This window comes from Balaenoptera borealis (assembly GCF_965194805.1).
Source record: "Balaenoptera borealis genome assembly, chromosome: 3".
Lineage (NCBI taxonomy): Eukaryota > Metazoa > Chordata > Mammalia > Artiodactyla > Balaenopteridae > Balaenoptera > Balaenoptera borealis.
In genome coordinates, this window is record NC_138866.1 from 175083720 (window position 1) to 175107222 (window position 23503).

General features: G+C 37.6%; 1 protein-coding gene across 1 annotated transcript in view; it reads left to right on the top strand.

Moving 5' to 3' along the window:
- Positions 1-23503, top strand: part of LOC309625700 (cyclin-Y-like) — a 121754-nt gene that overhangs the window by 83772 nt on the left and 14479 nt on the right. The window contains exon 4 of the mRNA XM_082385764.1: positions 1-23503. This exon is cut by the window's right edge and continues 14479 nt beyond it. The gene's annotated coding sequence lies outside the window, so the exon portion shown is untranslated.

The following is a 23503-nucleotide window of genomic DNA, read 5'->3' on the forward strand; positions in this document are numbered from 1 at the left end:
AGAAATCGATAGTTCCAAGGATGGTAAGCAGTGGAGAGCAATCAGGATGAGCAACATTGTAAACAAAGCCCAGAAATGGAGCTGCCTTGATGACCAGGCACAACGTCAGAGAGATGGTGGACCACGATTTTATAGGCAGACCTCAGAGATATTTGGGGGTCACTTCCTGTCCACTGCAATAAAGCGAATATCTCAATAAAGAGAGTCACACGAAATTTTTGGTTTCCTAGTGTATATAAAAGTTCTGTTTACACTATACCTTGGTCTGTTAAGTGTGCAAGAGCATTGTATCTAAAAAAACAATGTACTTACCTTAATTAAAAATACTTTATTGCTAAAAAATGCTATCCCTCATCTGTGCCTTCAGTGAGTCCTAATCTTTTTGTTGGTGGAGGGTCTTGCCTGGACGTTGACGGCTGCTGACTGCTCAGGGTGGTGGTTGCTGAAGGCTGGGGTGGCCGTGACAATTTCTTAAAATAAGACAACATTGAAGGTTGCTGCATTGATTGATTCTTCCTTTCATGAATGGTTTCTCTGGAGCATGCAATGCTGCTTGATAGCATTTTACCCACAGTAGAACTTCTTTCAAAATCCTCTCAAAACCTGCCACTGCTTTATCACCTAAGTTTATGTCATGTTCTAAATCCTTTGCTGTCATTTCAAGCATCTTCACAGCATCTTCACCAGGAGTAGATTCCATCTCAAGAAACCACTTTCTTTGCTCATCCATAAGAAGCAACTCCTCGTTCGTTAAACATTTATCATGAGATTGCAACAATCAGTCACATCTTCAGGCTCCACTTCTAATTCTAGTTCTCTTGCTGTTTCCATCACATCTGCGGTTACTTTTTCCACGGAAGTTTTGAACCCCTCAAAGTCATCCATGAAGGTTGGAAACTTCTTCCAAACTCCTGTTAATGTTGCTATTTCGACCCTTTCCCATGAATCATGAATGTTCTTAATGGCATCTAGAATGGTAAATCCTTTCCAGAAGGTTTTCAATTTACTTGGCCCGGATCCATCAGAAGAATCAGTATCTCTGGAAGCTATAGTCTTATGAAATGTATTTTTTAAATAAAAGACTTGAAAGTAGAAATTACTCCTTGATCCATGGGCTACAGAATGAATGTTGTGTTAGCAGCTATGAAAACAACATTGATCTCATTGTACATCTCCATCAGAGCTCTTGGGTGACCAGGTACATTGTCAATGAACAATAATATTTTGAAAGGAATCTTTTTTTATGAGCAGTAGTTCTCAACAGTGGGCTAAAAATATTCAGTAAACCATGTTGTAAACTGACGTGCTGTCATTCAAGCTTTGTTGTTCCCTTTATACAGCACAGCAGAGTAGATTTAGCATAATTCTTAAGGGCCCTAGGAATTTTGGAATGGTAAATGAGCATTGGCTTCAATTTCAAATCACTTGCTGCATTAGCGCCCAACAAGAGAGTCAGTCTGTCCTTTGAAGCTTTGAAACCAGGCATTGACTTCTCCTCTCTTAACTATCAAAGTCCTAGATGAAATCTTTTTCTAATAAAAGACTGTTTCATCCACATTGAAAATTTGTTGTTTAGTGTAGCCACCTTCATTTGGATGACAAAGTCTATGCATTAAATATCTGAAATCACCCACATCCATTTGTTAATAAGCAGATATAATAATCATTCTGAAGCGTGTTTTCAAATGGTACACATAATTTATTTTCTTTAAATTAAGCTATTTGAGTAAAAGTAAAATTAACTGTGTGTTGAGTTTATTGCTATAAATCCAGATGTTAATCAATAATCAATATATCCTTTTTTTAAAAGAATCTCAATCTCAATTTTTAAAAATTTTGTTTTCTCTCAAGCTATAATATTCACTATTCATCCAACACTTTATAATCTGTAACTTACTTCAGGATGCATATACGTAATGCCTTTTTAGTAGTTTATCTCAAAATTAGGAATAAATTATTGATTTCCACATATAAGGATGAGGGACTTCTAGGGAAAGATGGCACACTAAAGTCTAATTACATGCTAAATTTTCATCAGTGCCAAGTGATGTGATTAAAAGATGGTGGGCAGGTAGGGAACTGTCAGAATGTTGCTTAGAGCAATTAAATAAGGAAATGCATTTAACCTTATGCCATTAAACTTCAGGGAAGGCAGAAGGGAAGAAACAAGATATGGATGAGGATGGCAGGGCACAAAACACTACCCTGCCCCGACACAATATAAAATGAGTGGTAAAAGTTGTATAATTTCAGCCCCTCCCCAAAGAAAAAAAGACTGCATTTGACAGCAGATAGATAGTTTGAATAAAAATCTAAGAAATGACCTATGGAAAATTCCATATATACCTCAGTTAGACTTCATGAGAGATACCAAAAAATTTCATTGGGTTGCTATCTTTTAGAGCATTATACTGAGTAAGAGGACAAGGCTTATCAGAGTTGGATACAAATTCATTCTGGGCTGAAGTACTGAATGTTTGTGAGATTTCCTTGAAAAAAAAGAAAGAAAGATAAACCTAGGTTCCCAGCAAGATTTCCAGTGAGCACAAAATAAATTCTTTTCTTTCTTCAAATTAAACAACATAAAAGAGGATAGAAAATAGTTCTCAAATTTTGCTTAAAAAGGAATGACAACCTAGGTACAGATAATATGGTAATGGATTAAGAGAGAATTAAAAGCCCTGGGCAGAATTTGCCACATGGAAAATGAGAAAAAACAAACAAACAAAAAGCCATGACACTCGGGCATGAATGGGAGAAAAGTAAGGAGAAAGAAAGAAAAAATTAATGAACACTTATGTAAAAGACAGAAAAAAACCTCTTCAAAATAACAGAAGAATGTAGGCTCAAATAACTTGCAGTATTGAATTATGTAAAAAAAATGATTCAGTGAGACATGTGGTCATAGCAAGATATCTTAAAATTCAGAATAAAATTTCCGAGCTAATTTCTGTCGTTTTCTGAGCTAGAGATATCAATTGAGACTCAAAATATTATATAAAATTTAAAAGTTACATAGAATAAAATGGATGTTTTGAATTTCTTTATACACAGCCACAGGATGTAGAGACTAATATTTTAATATAAGTTAGTACAACAGCCAACAAAAAATAAATTTGAAAGAATTCCACTGTCATTCTCGTGGATGCCCTAAAACATAGCAATTGAGTGGTAGTATCTAACTGGCAGTAGGAAAAAATGTTTTAATTTAAATAGAAACTAGAACTTTTGTTATTATTATAGCTACTGTAAGAGCAAAAATGTAAAAATATTGTTTTATTTCTCTTCCTTCTCAAGATTTAGAGAATGATCATTTTCAAAGTGAGTTAACTCATTATCCCCTGTGATTTCCTTAATCACTGGTATTCACTGTAGCAGAAACAGTTGTTTTAATTTTCTAACAGTAAAGTCATTACTATTTTCAGATGCTCATGTGTAACTAAATGATGCAGATCTTTTATTACTAACCCTGTTAAAATCTTAGAATCTTAGAGCAGGCATCACACTTCCAGACCCACAATACTTAGGGTGGGAAAAAGAAGATATAAGGGAAAGTAAATATTAAAAAGGAAACTGAAAAAGATTGATCAGAGATACAGGAAGACAGCCAGAAGAGACAGCTAAAGGAGGAGAAAATGGCTAGAAAAGAATGGTCAACAGGGTTAAATGCTGTTGAAAGGTTAGGATGATTCTGGAAAATATCAATTCAGTTTGACAGCATGCCGTCAGTGATCATAGCCAGAGTAGGTTAACGGTGTGTGAGAAATATCACGTTGCTGTGGGTTGGACAGATAAGTTGCAGGAGATCAATGCATACATGCAGCTGTCCCTTTGAAGAACTTGGCTCTAAGAAATGGTAAGAAAGGGTTATAGCAAGAAGGAGATGCTGAATCAGCTGTGCTTTTAAAAATTTATTTTAAGATGGAAATATCTTCAGAATGTTTAAAATTGAAGGAATCAGTAGAGAGACAAGCATAGTAAGAATAAGGAAATAAGCATGTTTAAAGAAAAAGACTGCTGTGGGTAGAGAGTGATTTGTTGGAATTTAAGATTTTAGAAATGATTCAGTTATGGGAGACTGAGATCAGAGTGTGAGTGTAGGAGGAGGTTGCTGATAGAGATTTAGGAAATTTGAAGGGTGTTGGCTGGTTTTCCACATGGATATTGAAGGACATTTTCACTGGATGTGTAATTATACGTTGACAATATTTTCTTTAAGTATATTAAAGATGTCATTTCATTGTCTTATATATTGTTTTTCTCTGAGTTTCAGCCATTTGATTATGAAGTGCCTATGTGTTTTTTGTTTTCTTCTTCTTTTGTTTAAGTCCTGCTTGAGGTTTGCTAATCTTGCATCATGAATTTTGAAAAAAATGTGGAAAATATTTATTCTGTACCATTTTCTCACTTTTTCTGGGACTCCAATTACATGTGTTACAGAATTACCCCAGAGGTCTCTTATGCTCTGTTCAGCTTTTTCACTTTTTAATCTGTTTTGAGTATTTTCAATGGATCTGTCTTTGAGTTCACAGATCCTTTCTTATGCCATGTCAGTCTGCCGTAAACTCATCCACTGAATTCTTCATCTCAGATATTACATCTTCAGTACAGAATTTTTGATTGTTTGATTGTTTTAAAACTTCTAAATCTGCAATAAAATTTCCTATCTGTTCACCATTTTATCTGTATTTTTCTCTAAATTCTTGAACATTTATCATAATTATTTTCTAAAATCATTGTTGGCTAATTCCACCAGGAGGGTCAGTTGTGGGTCTGCCTCTATTGACATTTTCCTCTTGATTATTGGTCAATTTCCTGCTTCTTCCCATGACTTTAATTTTTAAATGCTGGAAATTTTTTAAAAATCAAAGGACAGTGGAGGCTGAACTAGATATTTTTTGTTTTGCTTTATTTTTTCCCAGACAGGGTACTATTTCAGTTCCTCTGTGAGACAGTTAGGATAAGTTATGACCCTTCAGATCCCACCCTGGATCTGACGAGCTGGGGATTAGGTACAGCTCTACTCAGTTTCAGTTATCTGTGGCTTCAAATGAGATTATAGAGATTTCTCTTTGCCCTTCAGATTAACTTACAACCTCCCCTGCCACCATAGGGAGACTGACTTACCTTGCTGATATCATCAGGATCTGGGCTGGCAGGGAGGTGGGTTCCAGCTTTAGTTAGGTTCAGTTTACCTCTAAATTCAGTACAAGTAGGGACCTGGAACTTAAGCAATGAACATAACTATAAAATCTTTTTCTACTTTCCAGTTCTACTCCTATGACCACTTATTCAGCAATATTCCTGCTGGGTAGAATAATTAGGCCAATAGACTTATTTTATATTTGGTCTCTTCTGGAATTCATTCTGTCATGGCCGCTCCAGTTGTTCTTAAAAGTTTGGTTTGCTTCCCTTTCTACTTCTGGCAGGTCCTCATCCTTGTCCACTCATACCGGACAAGGCAAGACCCAGTCCCAAGTATGGGGCCCCTGCTGAGCTTTGCTTATCTATGAAGAGCTTGCTTCTCTCTGAAATTTAGTTCATTTAGTTTGCTTCGGAGTCACTGATCATTAATGACATGCTTCTAGTTTATCAAATGTCTTCTTTTTATAACAGGAATGAAGGTCTTTCATGACATTTCTACATCTTAACTGACAGTGGAACTCTTCCGTTTGGACACTGTTGCCATGCAACCATGATGGTAGATGTTGGGATGGAACAAGAAATTGAACCAACACCAAAGTCCTTAATAAATGTATGAGTGTATGGGGGTGTGTGTGTGGGGAGACTGTGATGGTTTTGATGGATCAGTAGATGACTGTAAAGAAAAGGAATGATGTGATGTAGCCAGAATCCATCAACTCAGGGGAGAAAGGGAATAAGACACAACAGTGAGGGTAAAAGATAGTTTATTTACAATTAAATAAAAGGTCCAGAGAACACTGTGCAAACAATGGAAGGAGAATCAGCAGAAGTTGGAGGGTAGGGGTAGGTGGGAAGAAACACAGTTTGGGGATGATAATATGTGAGAATATGGTTGACGAATTTCTTGCATTTTGGTAAGTGGGCAAGGCTGGAGACAAGGGGTGTGCCCGGAGTCATGGCTCATGAAGTGCAGAGTCAGTTTCCAGCATTGTTAGACGTGTTTTGAGGCTGGTAGATGGCAGGCTTTTTTTCTCCAGCATCGAGAACCTCTACTAGTGACTGTTGAAGAGCATTCTCTCTTCACAGGTCATTAAGACCCTGACTATTCTTGTTGTTTGCTGCCTGCAGGCATCTCTCCCTAGAGGCTCAGAGGTACAGAGGGTGGAGATGGTGAGGCCAAGATTTGCTTGGAGAAAATATCCAATAGAGAACTAAATTATTTTCTGTTATCCTTTCCATTTAAAAGCTATCAACAGCATTTATTGAGTATTATGCTCGGGCTAGGTGTACAAAGACACTAGTCTTACTTCACAACATGCTTTATTTTAAAATGGTGTCTTATTCTTTCATGGAAAGATTTCTATAGTTGGTTACTCTATTAGTGACGGAAGGTTTCCCATCGCTTTTAAAATGTCAGTTGAGATGTAAAGCAAAAATCTAGGTATCTCAGGTAGAAAGATTTTATATTTTAATTAGAAATATATGGATAATTGATAGAATAGACTGATGAATAGATTTTGACTCAAAAGACAGGGGTTTGAATCTCGGCTCCAATATTTCCTAGCTGTGTGGCTTAAAGCTTATTCAGTATATTCTTTCTGCCTCCATTAAAAAAAACTGTAAAATGGAACTACAAATCATATAGATTTATAAAGGGCATTAAATAATATAATGATTATAGATGTATGCCTGGCATATAGTAACAATACAAAAACAATTTTTTTTGTCTTTCCTGGCATTATTCAGTCCTCTTAAATTTCATCTTTGCTTTGTATACACAAAGAGATAGTGTTCTCAGGTATAGAGAACAAACTCGTGGTTACCAGTGGGGAGAGGGAAGAGGGGAGGGGCAAGATAGAGGCAGGGGATTAAGAGGTACAAACTACTATGTATAAAATAAGTAAGCTACAAGGATGTATTATACAACACAGGGAATACAACCACTATTTTATGATAGCTGTAAATGGAACATACACCTTAAAAATTGTGAATCACTATATCGTACACTTGAAACTTACATAATTTGTACATTAGCTAAACCTCAATAAAAAAAGGAGACAGTGTTCAGAAAACATCTCTAATTTCTAATATTTCTGTCTTGAAATTTAATTACTTAAATATATTTTAAAATTTGCAATTACAGTCCCTTTACTCTAAGTGCTTTCTTTTTCAATGGGCAGAAACATAAACAGACTTTACCAGAGTACAAGTCCCATGGAGAGAGCTGAAAACTCCCCCGGAAGAAGTAGAAAGAGCAAAGATTCATTTCAAACTCATGTTTTCATCTCCTCCTTGGACTGTGAGGAAGAAACCAGTTACCAGGAAATGAGAGAATCATTGTCTTTAACAGTCTTACTTGGCTTAACGTACAGGGGTAATGATTCCTAGGTCATGGTCCTAATCCCTCTTTGATAAATAACTTTGTGGGGAGAAAATTGCTGCCCCAGACTTTCCTAAAAGCCACCAGCCATTTTGTAGGTAGAAGCTTTATTCAAAGGGGAACTGCTGGAGCAGGAGTGGTCAGTGTAGGACCTCATTTGCTAACATGAAAGCAACTCAAAGGCGAAGTGTTATTAGTAGTGTGTCAACAAAGTCATCTCATGTGTTGGAGGAGTTGTAGAATTCAGTGATGCTTAAATTTTTATCAGAATCACCTATTGGAAAATGCAGTATGCTTTACCTCCTTTAATTCATGTGACTTCTCTTAGGTAAGAGAGTTTTGTTGAAAAAAAAATGAATGAAAAAATTTTTTGTGTCGATCACCATTTTCCAAAGATCTCAGGTTTGGGAAGTAAGACATTCAAATCAGGGACCCTATTTAGATAGGGGCTTTTATTCTTCCCACTGCTTAGCACGGCACCTGGCATATTGTGGGTGCTGAACAAATACATATAATATAAACGGAATGCAATTTCCCCCCTTAATCCTGACACAAGTGTTTGAAATATGGATGTTTAAAGTAGACCTAAACTTTTAAGCATTAGAATTATATACACATTACCATTAGCTTAGAAAGAAATTGTACGTAAATTGTCCTTAGTCTAAGCCACATGGAGTATCACTTTTCCCTAAACGGAATTGATGTATTTCACCAATAAAGTTAAATAATGATGGTCATTTTCCACACTGGCTGAAAATAGAATAGATGAATTTTTTTCTAGGATTAAATTTTTCTCTCATGAATAGATCATCAGTTTTTGGCATAAGCCACTGCTTGAAGATCACAGCTCTATACTATGGATGAGATTAAAATGTTTTTGCTTCAGCCTTGATCTACAGTGTGAAATAAATGCTTTACTTTGAACTTTGTAGATACTGCCACTGGAAAACTAACACTATTTTCTGGACTCTATTTGCTAAGTCTTTGCATAAGCATCAGTTTATGATGTGAAGAATTAGGCAATTAGTACAGTAAGTTGCACCCAAACCACATTTGCCTGAAATAACACATTAAAAAAAGAAGGTGGGTTTCAATTTTGTTATTAAGTTAGCAGCTCTTCCCTTCCCTTTCATGTGTAGACAGAGTGAGAGGGACGGAAGCTATGAGCGGCATTTACCCGTGTCCACATGGCATCAGTAGGACCCAGCCCTGCAACAAACCGAGGTATGTTTGTAGATTTCGTGGTGATTTTAAAGTTCTATCTCTTCACCAGCAGCAGTGGCAGCGGCAGCAGCAACAACAACAGCTGTGCTTTTAAAAGCAAATCCCTGGTGTGAACAATAAAGCTGACAGGTATCCTCGTTTGTAAACAAGTAGTTCTATTTTAGCTTTGAAATAGGTGACAGCGTGCTGTCTAAACACATCGTTGTTGGGGGATTGGATTTCCTGCATCTTGGGGGTTCCCAGACTCACAAACTTAAGGTCTTGTGAACAAGGCTGGCTTCACATTCTTACTCATGACACATGAATAGGAGTCAGTATTTTTAGTATCTTAAACTCAAAATAATTTGAATTGACAACAATACCATGCATGTAGACAAATTCCAATCATATTACAACGATGACTTGGATTGAGGACTTGCTTTGAGCATGACACAGTGAACTTTGGCATTTTCTAGACTGTAGAATACTTATGATTTCATTTTTTAAAAATTAATGAACTTTGTTGTTTAATATTTTATGTTTTACGTTAGTTTTAGGTTCACAGCAAAATTGAATGGAAGGTACAGAGGTTTCCCGTATACTCCACATACGCACAGCTTCCACCATTACCAACACTCCCCATCAGATGGTACATCTGTTACAGCTGATGAACCTATATTGACACATCACGATCACCCAGGATCCATAGTTTGCAGTAGGGTTCACTCTTGGTGGTGTACATTCTACGGGTTTGGACAAGTGTATCCATCATTAGAGTATCACAGAGTATTTTCACTGCCCTAAAAAACCTCTGTGCTCCACCAGTTCATCCCTCCCCTGCCCGACATCTGACAACCACTAAGCTTTTTGCTGTCTCCACAGTTCTGCCTTTTCCAAAATGTCATATAGTTGAAATCACATAGTATGTAACCTTTTTAGATTGACTTCTTTCATTCAGTAATATACATTAACGATTCCTCCATGTCTTTTCATGGACTGATTGTTCATTTATTTTTAGTGCTGATTAATATTCCACTGTCTGGATGTACCACAGTTTATGTATCCATTCACCTACTGAAGGACGTCTTGGTTGCTTCCAAGTTTTGGTAATTATGCGTAAAGCTACTATAAACATCTATACAGTAGGTTGTGGTTTATGTACAGGTTTTTAGTGGACATAAGTTTTCCATTCATTTGATTGGAATGGAAGGTACCAAAGGTACTATATCTAAACCCATACACTAGGTCACTTATATTTTCTCCTATGTTTTCTTCTAGTGGTTTTAAGTTTTACATTTAGGTCTATAATCCATTTAGGTTAATTTTTGTGAAGGTGTTAAGTCTGTGTCCGGATTCATTTCTTGGCAGGTGCATGTCCAGTTTATCCTGCACCATTTGTTGAAATGACTATCTTTGCTCCATTGTATTACCTTTGCTCCTTTGCCAAAGATCAGTTGACTATATTTATGTGAGTCTACTTCTGGGCTCTCTATTCTGTTCCACAGACCTATTTGTGTATTCTTTGGCCAATACCACCCTGCCTTGATTAGAATAGTTGATAGTAAGTCTTGAAGTCAAGTAATGTCAACTCTCCAACTTTGTTCTTCTCTTTCAATATTGAGTTGGCTATTCTGCATCTTTTGTCTCTCCATATAAATTTAGAATTAGTCTATTGATACTCACAAATTACCTTGCTGGGATTTTGGTTGGGATTTTCTTTTCACTTATACATAAGCATATTAAATACATTGTTGCTATTATTATTTTGAAAAAAGTTATCTGTTAGATCAATCAAAAATAAGAAAAATGAATGTTTTAATTTTACATTCACTCATTTGTTCTTCCATATTCTTCCTTTCTTTATGTAGATTCAAAGTTCTGACCTATGCCATTTTCCTTCTCTCTTAATATCTTCAAATTTCTTGCAAGGTAGATCTACTTGCAATAAATTCCCTCAATATTTGTTTTTCTGAGAAAGTCTTTATTTCTCCTTCACTTTTGAAGGATAATTTCTTATGTTACAGAACTCTAGGTTGATGGCTTTTTCCCCAACACTTTAAATATTTCATTCCTCTTCTTGCTCACATGGTTTCTGAGGAGAAGTCAGATGTAATTCTTATCTTTGCTCCTCTATAAGTATTTTTTCCTTTGACTTCTTTCAAGATTTTTTTTCTTTATCTTTGACCTTCTGAAGTTTGAATATGATATGTCTTGGTGTAGTTTTCCGAGTACTTATCCTGCTTGGTGTTCCCTGAGTTTCCTGGGTCTGTGGTTTGGAATCTGGCATTAATTTAGGAAAATTCTCTGTCATTATTGCTTCAGATATTTATCCCATTGTTTTCTCTTTTTTCTTTTCCTTTTGGTATCCCCATTTTGCATGTGTTATACCTTTTGTAGTTGTCCCACTCTTCCGGGGATATTCTGTTCTGTTTTTTTCCAGTTTATTTTTTTTTTCCTTTGCTTTTCAGTTTTGGAAGTTTCTATTGTCATATCCTCACGCTCAGAGATTCTTTCCTCATCTGTGTCTAGATTATTAATGAGCCCATCAAGGACATTCTTCATTTCTATTACAGTGTTTTTGGTTTCTAGCATTTATTTTTTACTTTTTCTTAGAATTTCCATCTCTCTGCTTATATTATCTGTCCTTATATGTTGTCTACTTTTTCCATTAAAGCCCTTGGCATAGCAGTTTTAAAAATTACTAGTTTGATAATTCCAACATTTCTTCCATATCTGGCTCTGGTTCTGATGCTTGTTCTCTCTTTTCATACTGTGTTTTTTGCCTTTTAGTGTGCCTTGTACTTTTTTTGTTGAAAGGCAGACATGATGTACTGGGTCAAGGAACTGTGGTTGATAGTCCTTTAGTAATAGAGTGGTGAGGTGTGAGGGGAGGGGAAAGAATTTACAGTCCAAATAATTAGATCTCAGTCTTTCAGTGGGCCTATGACCCTAGACTGTGAACTTCACTCCTGCTTCTAGTTTTTTTACCCCCTTTAAGTGGGACAGGATGACTCAAGTGGGTTGGGGTTGGGTACTTCTCTTCCCCCAGGTAAGTTAGGCTCTGATAAAAATTGCAGCAGATTAGGCTCTGGTTAGCTAGTTTTTCCTGATAACAGGCCTTATTGAGAATATGCTCTGGCATATTTCAAAATGTTCCTTGCTTCCTCTCCCTGCTGGAAGTCCAAGGGGATTTTTCTCCAGTATTCACTGTGAGGACCTGGTAGTGCTCATGGATGTAAAAAACACAAAAGCATGGGGGTTCTCAAAGACTGTGTTCCTCTGGAATTTGTAACTCTCACACTTGTTTACTCTGAGTCTCCAGAAATCTGTGAATTACAGTTCAGATCTTCCTACACTGACACTGGTTCTGGGGAGGTTTCTGCTCTGGTAAATGGTGATTTCTCTGTATCCACTTGTTTGTCTTCCAATCTGGGGGACAGCAGTTTGTCCTGTGACCTTGCCTCTCAGGCAGATCTAAGATGAGTTGTTCATTTTTCAGTTTGTTGAGTTTTTAACTTGTTGTTGGGATGGAGCGGCAACTTCTAAGCTCTTTATGTGCTGGGCCAGTAACTGGAAGTCACTTCTATGATTTCATTCTTGGAGGGTTTATTTTAAAAAGCAGCTGACTTATATTGTCAACATATCTGTATAGAAGAACAAATGTACAAAGTTCATACCTGCATGAAACTTCACATTGCTCGGTGGTGGGGAGGAGGCCAAGTGACTGCTTTGGGAATATGTAACAACATGTATTAAAGCTGACATTTGATTCCATCACGGAGAGTTCAGCTTGGTGTAGATTTACTTATACATGACACAAACATTCTCAGTTTATATGACATATTTAGGGGTTGAAAGAGCTTTGGCTAGTTACACTGTGTTTGTGCATTGATATTTACATGTATACTTAAATTAATTTCACGAATGAAATGGGTTTACTACAGATTTTCAAAAATATAAACAGACGTGTGCCACGGAAATACTTTAACATTCAGTGAGTATGTTACTTAAAAAGAGTTCAAGTTACTTCAAGAGTAATGTTAATTTAGAAATTCTAAAATCACTTCCATTTTCTTTCAGTAGAGCTACAAATCTCTCCTGGAGCTTTTTTTGAATGTAAAGTATGATGGAATTGATTAATGGTAGATGTGGAAATGAGCTGATTAAAACCTGGAGAGTTTGAGAAGGTGCCTGTGTAGTTTGTGTGCATTGCTTGTAGGGCTGTTTAGTATGCTGTTCAGGAAGGAAAAATTCACATTTCCTAGTAGTAGACTTGCTGACCTTGACTGCGAAGCAACTTCAAAAGAGTTCAAGCACTTACTCTTTATATTTTAGCTTTTTTCCTGAATACACAAATAATATATGCTTGTTATAAAAAAATTCAAAAGAGCACAGAAATGTGTAGCACGGAGATTAACAGGCTCTGGTGATCTTTTCTCTGCCAGCTGACTATGTATATCCTGCCAAACTTTCTCATGTACGTTGCAATAGATACTATAGTTATAATTATTACTGATATACATTGATATATCACAAATACATTCTGGCACTGATTCTTTCACCAATGATATTTTGTACATTTTTGGTTGGTCTGTATACATGAATAAACTCATTAAAAACATACTGCATATTATCTTGCTTATTTTAGCAATTGCCCATTATTGAGTAATTGTGCTGCTTCTAATTTTTTCACTCTTAGAAACAATGCTGAAAAGAATATCTTTGTGCACTCCTGAGAGCACTTTCTTAGGAAAAATTCTGTAAGTAGGATTGCTGAGTTAAAGGATGGGCATCTTTTCAATTTTAAGAAAGTGCCCTCTAAAAGGCTTGTACCAATTTAAAGCTCTGTTTACCAGTTTGTTAGTCAGTCCTGGTTATTATCTGTCTTCTAAAATCAGTTTGATGGGAAAAAATTTCTTATTGTTTTTGAAGCATATATATATATATATATATATATATAATATATAAAATTACTATTAGTGAGGTAAAGTATTTTTTGATATACTTGTTTGTAATTAAAATAATATTGTAATGAATGCAATTTCTAGTTAGTTGAATACTTTACTGACTTGTTAATTTAAATACGATTTTATAGTTAACCTTTTTTCTGACACAAAAATTTAAAGAAGGAAATTTAGTTGATTCTTAAATTAAATAGACAAAGTGATGTAATTGGTCTTATTCTGGTTTTGGTTGGCACTATTTTGTAGATACCTGTAGCTGGTGAGTCTAGTTGAGAACCATAGCTGGATAAAGCTTAATTTATCTGATAATTTATGCGATACCAACATAACATCCCCAAAGTTATGAAATCTTCATTCTGATGGTGTTGAGAATTTGCTAAACATCTGGATGTAAAGTGAAAATTCAGTTTGACAATCTATATACTAGCAAAAAAAAAAAAACCCCTGGATTTTGGCTTTATGTGGGCGTGTCACTTCTTTCTTCAAAATTCTTTATCCTCTTTCTGTATCTACTTGTCCCTAATTACTGCAATGTTCAATGTGTTTGACAGGAAGTAATATTTATATTTTGTTTTTCTTCCTCCTTATTGAAATTTCTTTAAGTTTCAGGTTTAAGATGATTTTTCCTGTCCGGATTGAGTAACTATTGACATATCGGTCTTTCGAGAGAAAACTGAGGTGGACGCTCCTCATCCCTATCCTGTACTTAGTTTCTTAATATGGTCTCAGTGCCGATAACCATTAGCTGTAATTGTTCGAAAGTTTATTGAAACTGGTAAAAGTTCCAGTGTACATAGGGGTCTGTTCCCCCCTTGCCCCCAAAACAGCTGGGGCAGCTAGTTCTACCTCTCCTGCGTTCATGTGCAAGGTCATTTGCAACTCTGTACTCCCTTCTTTATATTCACAGTATCAGCCAGCTTCCTCCGGGCCCTGGTTACCTAAGGAGCAAGGTGGGCTCGCCTTCCTTGCCTCCACCTCATTCGTTCCTAACTTAGGTACTAAGATAAGCATTCTCCTTGGATGTTTGCACTGGCCACTCCCTCCGTTTCCATATCAATATCCAAACTCTTGGCTCTAAATCTCTACTTCAGTTCTTACATCTCATCTTGCATCGACGCTGATTGCCCAGGTAACCCGTTCCCTTGGTCATTTCCTCCATGTAACACGTCCTTGTGCTTCTAGAGCTTCAGAGGTGGCCATTTCTCCTCCTTCAACTTCATTCAAAAACCCCCTCCCATTGAAGCATATTCATAAAGGGCATCCAAGGAAGACCTTGGGTCCTGCCCTAGATCCACACTCTAACCCTGAACCAAGCCTCTCTATATCTGTTCACAAACCACTTAGCATGTTAAATCATCCCTGTTTCTTATTATCTACTTTTTCACTACAATTGCCTTTTTCTGTATGGACTCATTTGTTCATGGATTCATTTATTCCTAAGAGATCTGTTAAGCTCCAGCAAGGTACACAAAGCCCTGTTAAGTGCCAGGAGTAGAGGGAGGGGGAGAAGTTATCTCGCCTTTCTTCAAGGAATTTGCAGTCTAGACAGAGACCCAGGCATTTATTTGCAGAAAAGTTGAGACTGCATATGATTAAGTGACAAATGTTTGGTACAAGTTGGTACAAGCAGTATGTGCCTTGGGACGTCAGAAGAGAGAATAGTTTCCTTTGATGGGAGGATGGGGTTGGGAGGCAGGTGTGTAAAGGAGGTGGCCTTGAAGTGTGGATAAGATTTGAGAGGCGGGGAGGGTAAGAGAACCCCTGGGAGGAAGGAGCTGCAGCCCTGATGGAACGGACAGGGTGTGCAGAGATACAGCACCCCATCCCCCCAGCCCGACGGTCATTTGTTTGAGGAGCACCTGGGCGTCAGTCACTCTAGCCCTTCTTTTACTTTCTACAGCACGATTTTTAATAGAAACACAGAGACAGCGATGTTTCCTTCTGCCTCTTGATAAATGTTAAGAAATTTAACATGTTTATATACCTGCGATTTTCTATTGCTCTGAAAAGTTAAGTCTCCACAAATGTTCTATCACCTCCCAGGGGGGCTTGTCTCCCTTGAAAAGGGCCCTGTAGGTCTTTCATGGTCCCACCTTGAGTTACTCTCTCACATACTTGGAGATGTTTCATTGATACTTATGTGATGTCTTCAGACTTCTACCTGAAAAGATGACGTGTTTTATTTTCATTTCTCCCTCCATAGCAGATTGACATACAAAGTACAGTTCTTAGAGTTAGCTGAGGTTTGAAGAAGTTCAGTCTGTCTGATCCTGAGAACTTGACCCTCATTTCTATCTATCTAGTTGGCTGTCATCTCTCTTTCTCTCTTCCATCTTTCTCTCCCTCTATCCTTATCCCATCTCTCCATTGATCCTCTATCCATGCATATATGTATGTAAATATATAAAAACTATATCTTTAGTTTTAGGGAAAATTGGATTAAAACGGTGCTTTTTATCAGACTGCTGATAAAGTAACCTTAATAGAAATATGTGAGAACAAACCACTATATACAGAGAAAACCGAGATCAGCACAATCTGCAAAGAGTTTTGGAATAATTGCAATTTAAAGTGTCTTGGAATTATTTCCACACTCAAAATAAAAAATTTTTTTTTGCTTTGAAAAGATTTGATAGAGGGAAAATTACTCCTTTCTCCCTGCTCTGTAGTTAAAGAGCTATCCCTTCTTTGGCCATTTGCCACAAATCCTGGCAAATAAGCCATGGATTCTAATGCACGTCAAATTCCATGAGTTGAAGAAAATTAATACAACTCAGGATTTTGCTTAAATTGGGCAAATTGCCATTTACATGGGGAGATGGCAAGGATGATCTTACAGTGTTTCCCTGTAATACATGCTCTATTTAAACAGCTGATTTTTTTTATTGGTTTTATGTGCTGTTCATAGCATTCATTTTGTGTTCATTCTGCTTCTTGAGTTTTCCTTACATCTGAATTATAGACCTTTTTTTGCATCCACCCTGATTTCTCAGTGAAAGCTGAGTTCTCAAGTCCTTCATCCATCCTTTCTCTCCTTCCTCTCACCTTCACCCCCCGGGCCTAATTATGAAACAACTTCAAATAAATACAAAAATTTTTAAACAAAAAGCATTCTGCTTCCTGTGAACAATTGACTGGTTTTCCTCTTTTCCCCTGGAGAGTTCTAATTCACTTGGAGTGCTGTGCAGTTGGCTAGGCCTGAGATTTCTGGAAGCTGTAATTGTGTCTCATTAATTCTTATAGTAATGAAGGGTTAACTATAAGGAACACGCAATTAGTGGGCTGGTCAATGAACAGAGCAGTTAATCAGCAGACAAAGGATGGGGCTCAGGGCCCATTAGGGTGAAAGGCAGTATTAGTGCTGTCCCAGGCTCCAGGAATGGACACGAACATGCCTGCCCATTGGACAGGCTCAGAAGACGATGTTTGTCTTTTTGCTAAACCAGCTCTATTTTTTTAAGTTGGTGTGGTATGTGTTTATTCAAACACTTGAGAGATTCCTGAGTATCCTGCCATACTACACCGTGCATTTTTCTCACCTCCTGTTAGCTGGCAGAGGCTTTTTTTTTTTTCTCCCACTATGCAAATAAACCCCCAATACACACACAACAAAAAAGCAAAAACAAGCCAAAAACCAACCAACCAACCAACCCTCAATAATAAAAAAGGAAGGGGAAAAAAAAAGCACAGTACTGCTTTAGTGAAGCGTATCAGAGATAAAGGTCCTTAGCTGATCCTTCTGTCATCAGAAAGTAAAGGAATGCAGAGACCAATACCGTTTAAACAAGCCCTTGTGTTGTCCCCCAGTCATAGCCTCCATATTGAACTCTATGAAGTGGACCTTTATACTCTGAATGGAGGTGTCTTAAGTACATGTAAATGTATGCAGATGAGCATGAGTCTTAACATGTTGCAGGCCTTATAGCTATTAAAGCAATACAAGTAACCTCAGTTGTGTGTTTTCTGTGAGAAAACCTCGTCAAATTACTTAGGGGCTTCAAATGCCAGAGTTAACCCATCAGAATAAGGTTGCTTTTTCTGGGCAACACAGAGGACATGGTCCCCTAGCTCCGTGAAACTTACCGATGGAATCCTGTGAACTGTTATAAATGTGGAGTGATGATTATTAAGAAAATGGATTTATCAATAACCCATGACCCTGGGGTAGTTCTGAGCTCCAGCAAACAGTTCTTCAAATAGAATGACATCCTTAAGCCTCAGTAAAGCATACATTTGGAATAAAGAAGGAATGATTACATTTGCTTTTTAAAAATGAAACTCGCTTAATAATTAACTTCTTTCCTGAGTCAAGTGCAGACCTGAAAAGAAAGGAAGGGTTTTTTTTTCTTTCTCCAAACATGTCTGCTGTTTTATCTTCTAGGGATTCACAGTGGAAACAAAGAAATGTTCAAAAAATGATTCTCTTAGGCATTATGTTGGAGATTCAGCTGTTTTTGAATAATTAGCTTCATTTGTTAAATATTTGAAAACCTCTTTACTCTGAGGTAAAGAAGAGCATTGTGGAAGATGAGAGTTACCAACGACATGCATTTTTCAGAAGAATCCTTCTTATTAATTAATAAGGAGTAAGCCTATTCTACCTCCTTTTTCTCTTATTTAGATTTTCTTCTCTAAAGAAATAGTGTTTTTATTGAAAACATCGCAAAGTTCCCTCTTTCCTTGAGTGACGTGATATGTATTGTTTCAGAAATTGGAAGCTTGGGAGGGAAGGTGGTGTTAGTCTCAGATCTGAATTAACTCTTTGTGTACAGCCTGGAGAGTCACGCTCTGAGCCTCAGTTTCCTCATCTGTAAAATGAGGATTTTTAATCTAGGTGATCTCCAAGGTTCCTTTTAACTGTGCTCTTGTGGACTTTTTTGGACAAACAGTGAAACTATTTCAAGTGTTCCTTGTGTCTTGGAAATTATTTCCCCTTTACTTATTTATTTAAAGAATTTTTTTTTTTTTTTTGGTGTGGACCATTTTTAAAGTCTTTATTGAATTTGTTACAATATTGCTTCTGTTTCATGTTTTGGTTTTTTGGCCGAGAAGCATGCGGGATCTTAGCTCCCCGACCAGGGATCGAACCCGCACCCCCTGTGTTGGAAGGTGAAGTCTTAACCACTGGACCGCCAGGGAAGTCACCTACTTATTTATTTTAAATTGAAGTATAGTTGATTTACAATGTTGTGTTACTTTCAGGTGTACAGCAAAGTGATTCAGTTATACATACATGTATACATACATGCATACATATATAGATATATATATATATTCTTTTTCAGATTTTTTTCCATTATAGGCTATTACAGGATATTGAATATAGTTCCCTGTTGTGTCTTAGAGTTTAAACAGGACCTACAAGCCCTGGAAAGCAGGCTTTGGGTTTGCTGCTGCTGGAGTGGGCTATGGCATCCTTCAAGGTTGGCAATGGTTATGAAAGGGCTTTCTCTCTGTTCACTTTTCCCTCACTGTCCTGATTTGCCTAATTGCCAACCATCTACCTTGCTTCCTAATGAGTAAGATTCCTTCAGCTCCTGGAGATTGTTTGAATTACCTTGGCCTTTTCCACAGCCTGTTGTCTGCCTGCCTGCACCTGTGTGTGGTCTCTGCTGGGCTGGTTTTGAATCCAGTGCATCATAAACCAGCGACGAGTGGACCCAAGACCCTCACTAGACTGGTCAGCGTTGTTGGCTGCACACCGCTTTGTAAAGCAATCTGCTTGTGGGACACATCTCACAACTGTCAGTGTGTCGCTTCTCATCAGGAAGGGTTTGGTATCACGTCAACCCCTTACTCCTTTCAGGAACAGAGTTGTTCACATACAGGGCGGCCCACCCCCTCTTGGCTGGAATTCCTGGTCCTGCTCAGCCCTGTGGTCAACTCTGTCCTTTTGTTTCCAGGTCTTAATGGGATCACTCCCCTCCTCCAAGTCTTTAACAAACTTTCAAATTCTTAGGGATCCTTTCTTCTCATTAGATTGTACTGGGCAAAACAATCTTTCCCTTTTTTTTCTGCCAAGATTTTCTTTAGGATCAGTGTGACCTTTAAAGAACATGAGAAAAATCAGTCAATGATAAATATATTTATTATTTATAGCTCAAGTACAGAAACTCTTATGCCAACATGGGCCGGGCAAATCAGGTAAGAGTCCAGTGAGCCAGACAGAATATTCCAAAGGTGGTGGAGGCAATGGAGCCCTCAAGAATCCAGCCTCTGCTAACGAGGGCGGCCTGCACTCATTCCAACCAGTTGTTACCATATACAGGGAAGAGGCCTGGTATTGTCAGAGGTTCTTATATTTAAAAAGAAGATGTGGCAGCCTGGATGGGAGGTGAGTTTGGGGGAGAATGGATACAGGTATATGTATGGCTGAGTTACTTTGCTGTCCACCTGAAACTATTACAACATTGTTAATCGGCTATACTCCAATATAAAGTAAAAGATTAAAAAACAAAACCAAAAAACAAACAGAAATAAATAAATAAAAAGAAGTTGAAAATGCAGATTTTATGTGAACTCTCCCAATATTTAAATACTAGTTCATAAAAGTCTACACACTGCCTTGGCCAAATCAATTACATCTATGTCCAGGTCAGTCCCCGGGCTGCCAGCTGGTCCCCTTGGCACCAGACGATCACAGGGACTTGAGCTGTCTCCTTCCATTAAGGAGTAGATGGGGAAGCTGACTTATTTAGTTATCTCCTGTCCTTCGAGATTCAGATGCTCAAGATACATTTATATCTGTTTCATTGATTAAATAAACCCATTTGACTGAATTCTTGTGAAGAAGCTTGAATACTCCACTCTGGAGGGAATGTGCTTTCTCCTATATTTCAGTGGGACTTCAACTTTACTGTGAATATCCTATGGTGGATACTTGACTTCATGGTAAATACCAGGGCAGATGACAACTGGTTGGATTTTAGAGAGACCTCCCAACTGGTTTCTAGCAACTCAATTCTCCCAGAACTTATTAAAAGCCTGTTACATGCTGAGCACTATCCAAATGTGAGTGAGAGTTATTCAACTTCAGAGGTGTCTGCAATGATTAAATGTGTCCTCCCCAAAATCATATGTTGAAATCCTAGCCCTCAGTGTGATGGTGTTAGGAGTGGGGCCTTCAGAAGGTAATTAGATCATGAGGGTGGAGCCCTCATGAATGGGATTAGTGCCCTTATAAAGGGATCCCAGAGAGCTCTCTCCTGCTCTCTTTCCACTATGAAGATACAAGGAGAAGTCGGCAGTCTGCACCCTGGAAGAGGGCCTGCACCAGACCTGACTGTGCTGGCACCCTGATCTAGGACTTCCAGTCTCCAGAACTTAAGAAACAAATTTCTTTTGTTTATAAGCCACCCAGTCTCTGGTACTTTGTTATAGTAGCCTGAACTAAGACAGTGTCTCTTGTTTAATTAATTAAAGAAGCCACCAGACTGAGGTGGTTCTAATACCTTAGCACCTACACAAGCAAAACCAAACCCAAGCCAGCCACTCAGATGGTGCTTGCTCAGCTCTGGTTATGGAGCCTAAATGTTCTTTGTTATTCCGAATAAAGAAGGAAACCCTGTATGAACCAATCTTTGTTTGCCTAGTTTAATTTCCTTGTTCCTGATTACCCTGGGCTAGGGAGCTCCTTTCTGTTTTCTAGACCAGATGCTTCCTGATAAATGGAATCTCTAAATAAAAGTCAACTAGGTCTGAAAATTAAGTGTCTGTGAAATTTTCCCTTAACACTCTTTTATTTTTTTAATTTTTATTTATTTATTTATTTATTTATTTATTTAATTTATTTATTTTAACAACTCTTTTTTATTGGAAGTATAGTTGATTTACAATATTATATTAGTTTCAGGTGTACAACATAGTGATTCAATATTTTTATAGATTGTACTCCATTTAAAGTTATTACAAAACAATGGTTCTATTTCCCTGTGCTGTACAATATACCCTTGTTGCTTCTCTATTTTGTACATAGTAGTTATTATCTCTTTTTTTTTTAAACATCTTTATTGGAGTATAATTGCTTTACATTCTTGTGTTAGTTTCTGCTGTATAACAAAGTCAATCAGCTATATGTATACATATATCTCTATATCCCCTCCTTCTTGTGTCTCCCTCCCACCCTCCCTATCCCACCCCTCTAGGTGGTCACACAGCACTGAGCTGATCTCCCTGTGCGATGGAGCTGCTTCCCACTAGCTGTCTATTTTACATTTGGTAGTGTGTATGTCAGTGCTACTCTCTCACTTCGTCCCAGCTTACCCTTCCCCCTCCCCGTGTCCTCAAGTCCATTCTCTACATCTGCGTCTTTATTCCTGTCCTGCCCCTAGGTTTTTCAAAACCTTTTTTTTTTTTTAGATTCCATATATATGTGTTAGCATATGGTATTTGTTTTTCTCTTTCTCACTTATTTCACTCTGTATGACAGACTCTAGGTCCATCCACCTCGCTACAAGTAACTCAATTTCATTTCTTTTTATGGCTGAGTAATATTCCATTGTATATATGTGCCACATATTCTTTATCCATTCATCTGTTGGTGGACACTTAGGTTGCTTGCATGTCCTGGCTATTGTAAATAGAGCTGCATTGAGCATTGTGGTACATGACTCTTTTTGAATTATGGTTTTCTCAGGGTATATGCCCAGTAGTGGGATTGCTGGGTCATATGGTAGTTCTATTTTTAGTCTTTTAAGGAACCTCCATACTGTTCTCCAGAGTGGCTGTATCAATTTACATTGCCACCAACAGTGCAAGAGGGTTCCCTTTTCTCCACACCCTCTCCAGCATTTATTGTTTGTAGACTTTTTGATGATGGCTATTCTGACTGGTGTTAGATGACACCTCATTGTAGTTATGATTTGCATTTCTCTAATGATTAGTGATGTTGAGCATCCTTTCATGTGTTTGCTGGCAATCTGTATATCTTCTTTGGAGAAATGTCTATTTAGGTCTTCTGCCCATTTTTGGATTGGGTTGTTTGTTTTTTTTGATATTGAGCTGCATGAGCTGCTTGTATATTTTGGAGATTAATCCTTTTGTCAGTTGCTTCGTTTGCAAATATTTTCTCCCATTCTGAGGGTTGTCTTTTCGTCTTGTTTATGGTTTCCTTTGCTGTGCAAAAGCTTGTAAGTTTCATTAGGTCCCATTTGTTTATTTTTGTTTTTATGTCCATTTCTCTAAGAGGTGGGTCAAAAAGGATCTTGCTGCCTTAACACTCTTTTAAAATGAATTTCAGTAGCATTTTTCCTTTCAGCAGTCTGTTATTTGGATATAGGTGCAAGGATCAAAATCTTCCATTTTGCAAGTCCTAGAGAAAATCGTGCATGAGATATCATTAATTACTACTTATTTCTGGTAATAAAACTGAAAGGAAGGCTGATTATATTAAGATCTTTCTGCTGTGAGATTTTGGTTGGGGAGAGAAGGCACAAATCCATCTCTGATACTATTTCTCAGAAAGGTTGTTTATTAGGTTTACTCTTTCTATAATGTTCTCAATGAACTGATTTGAAAGTCACCAAGTGGAAATGGATTATGTGTCTCAGAGAAGATACCGTTGTGGCCAGTGTAATAGTCAGGACGTTGCCGGATCGCCAAGGAGGGTGGGGTGAGTTACACCAGAGGCGTCTGTAGAGGGACAGAGTTGCAGATTAGAGCCTCCTTCAGGGCTGGTGGTTCATAGCAGTGGTATGCCAGATGCCCCCTCACATTGGGGTGGAGCTCAATGTTACCTGCAAGATTTAATAAAAAGGGGAGTCCTATTGAAGGATACACTGTGTGGTTTTAATTTGTGTGGGAAGCAAACATG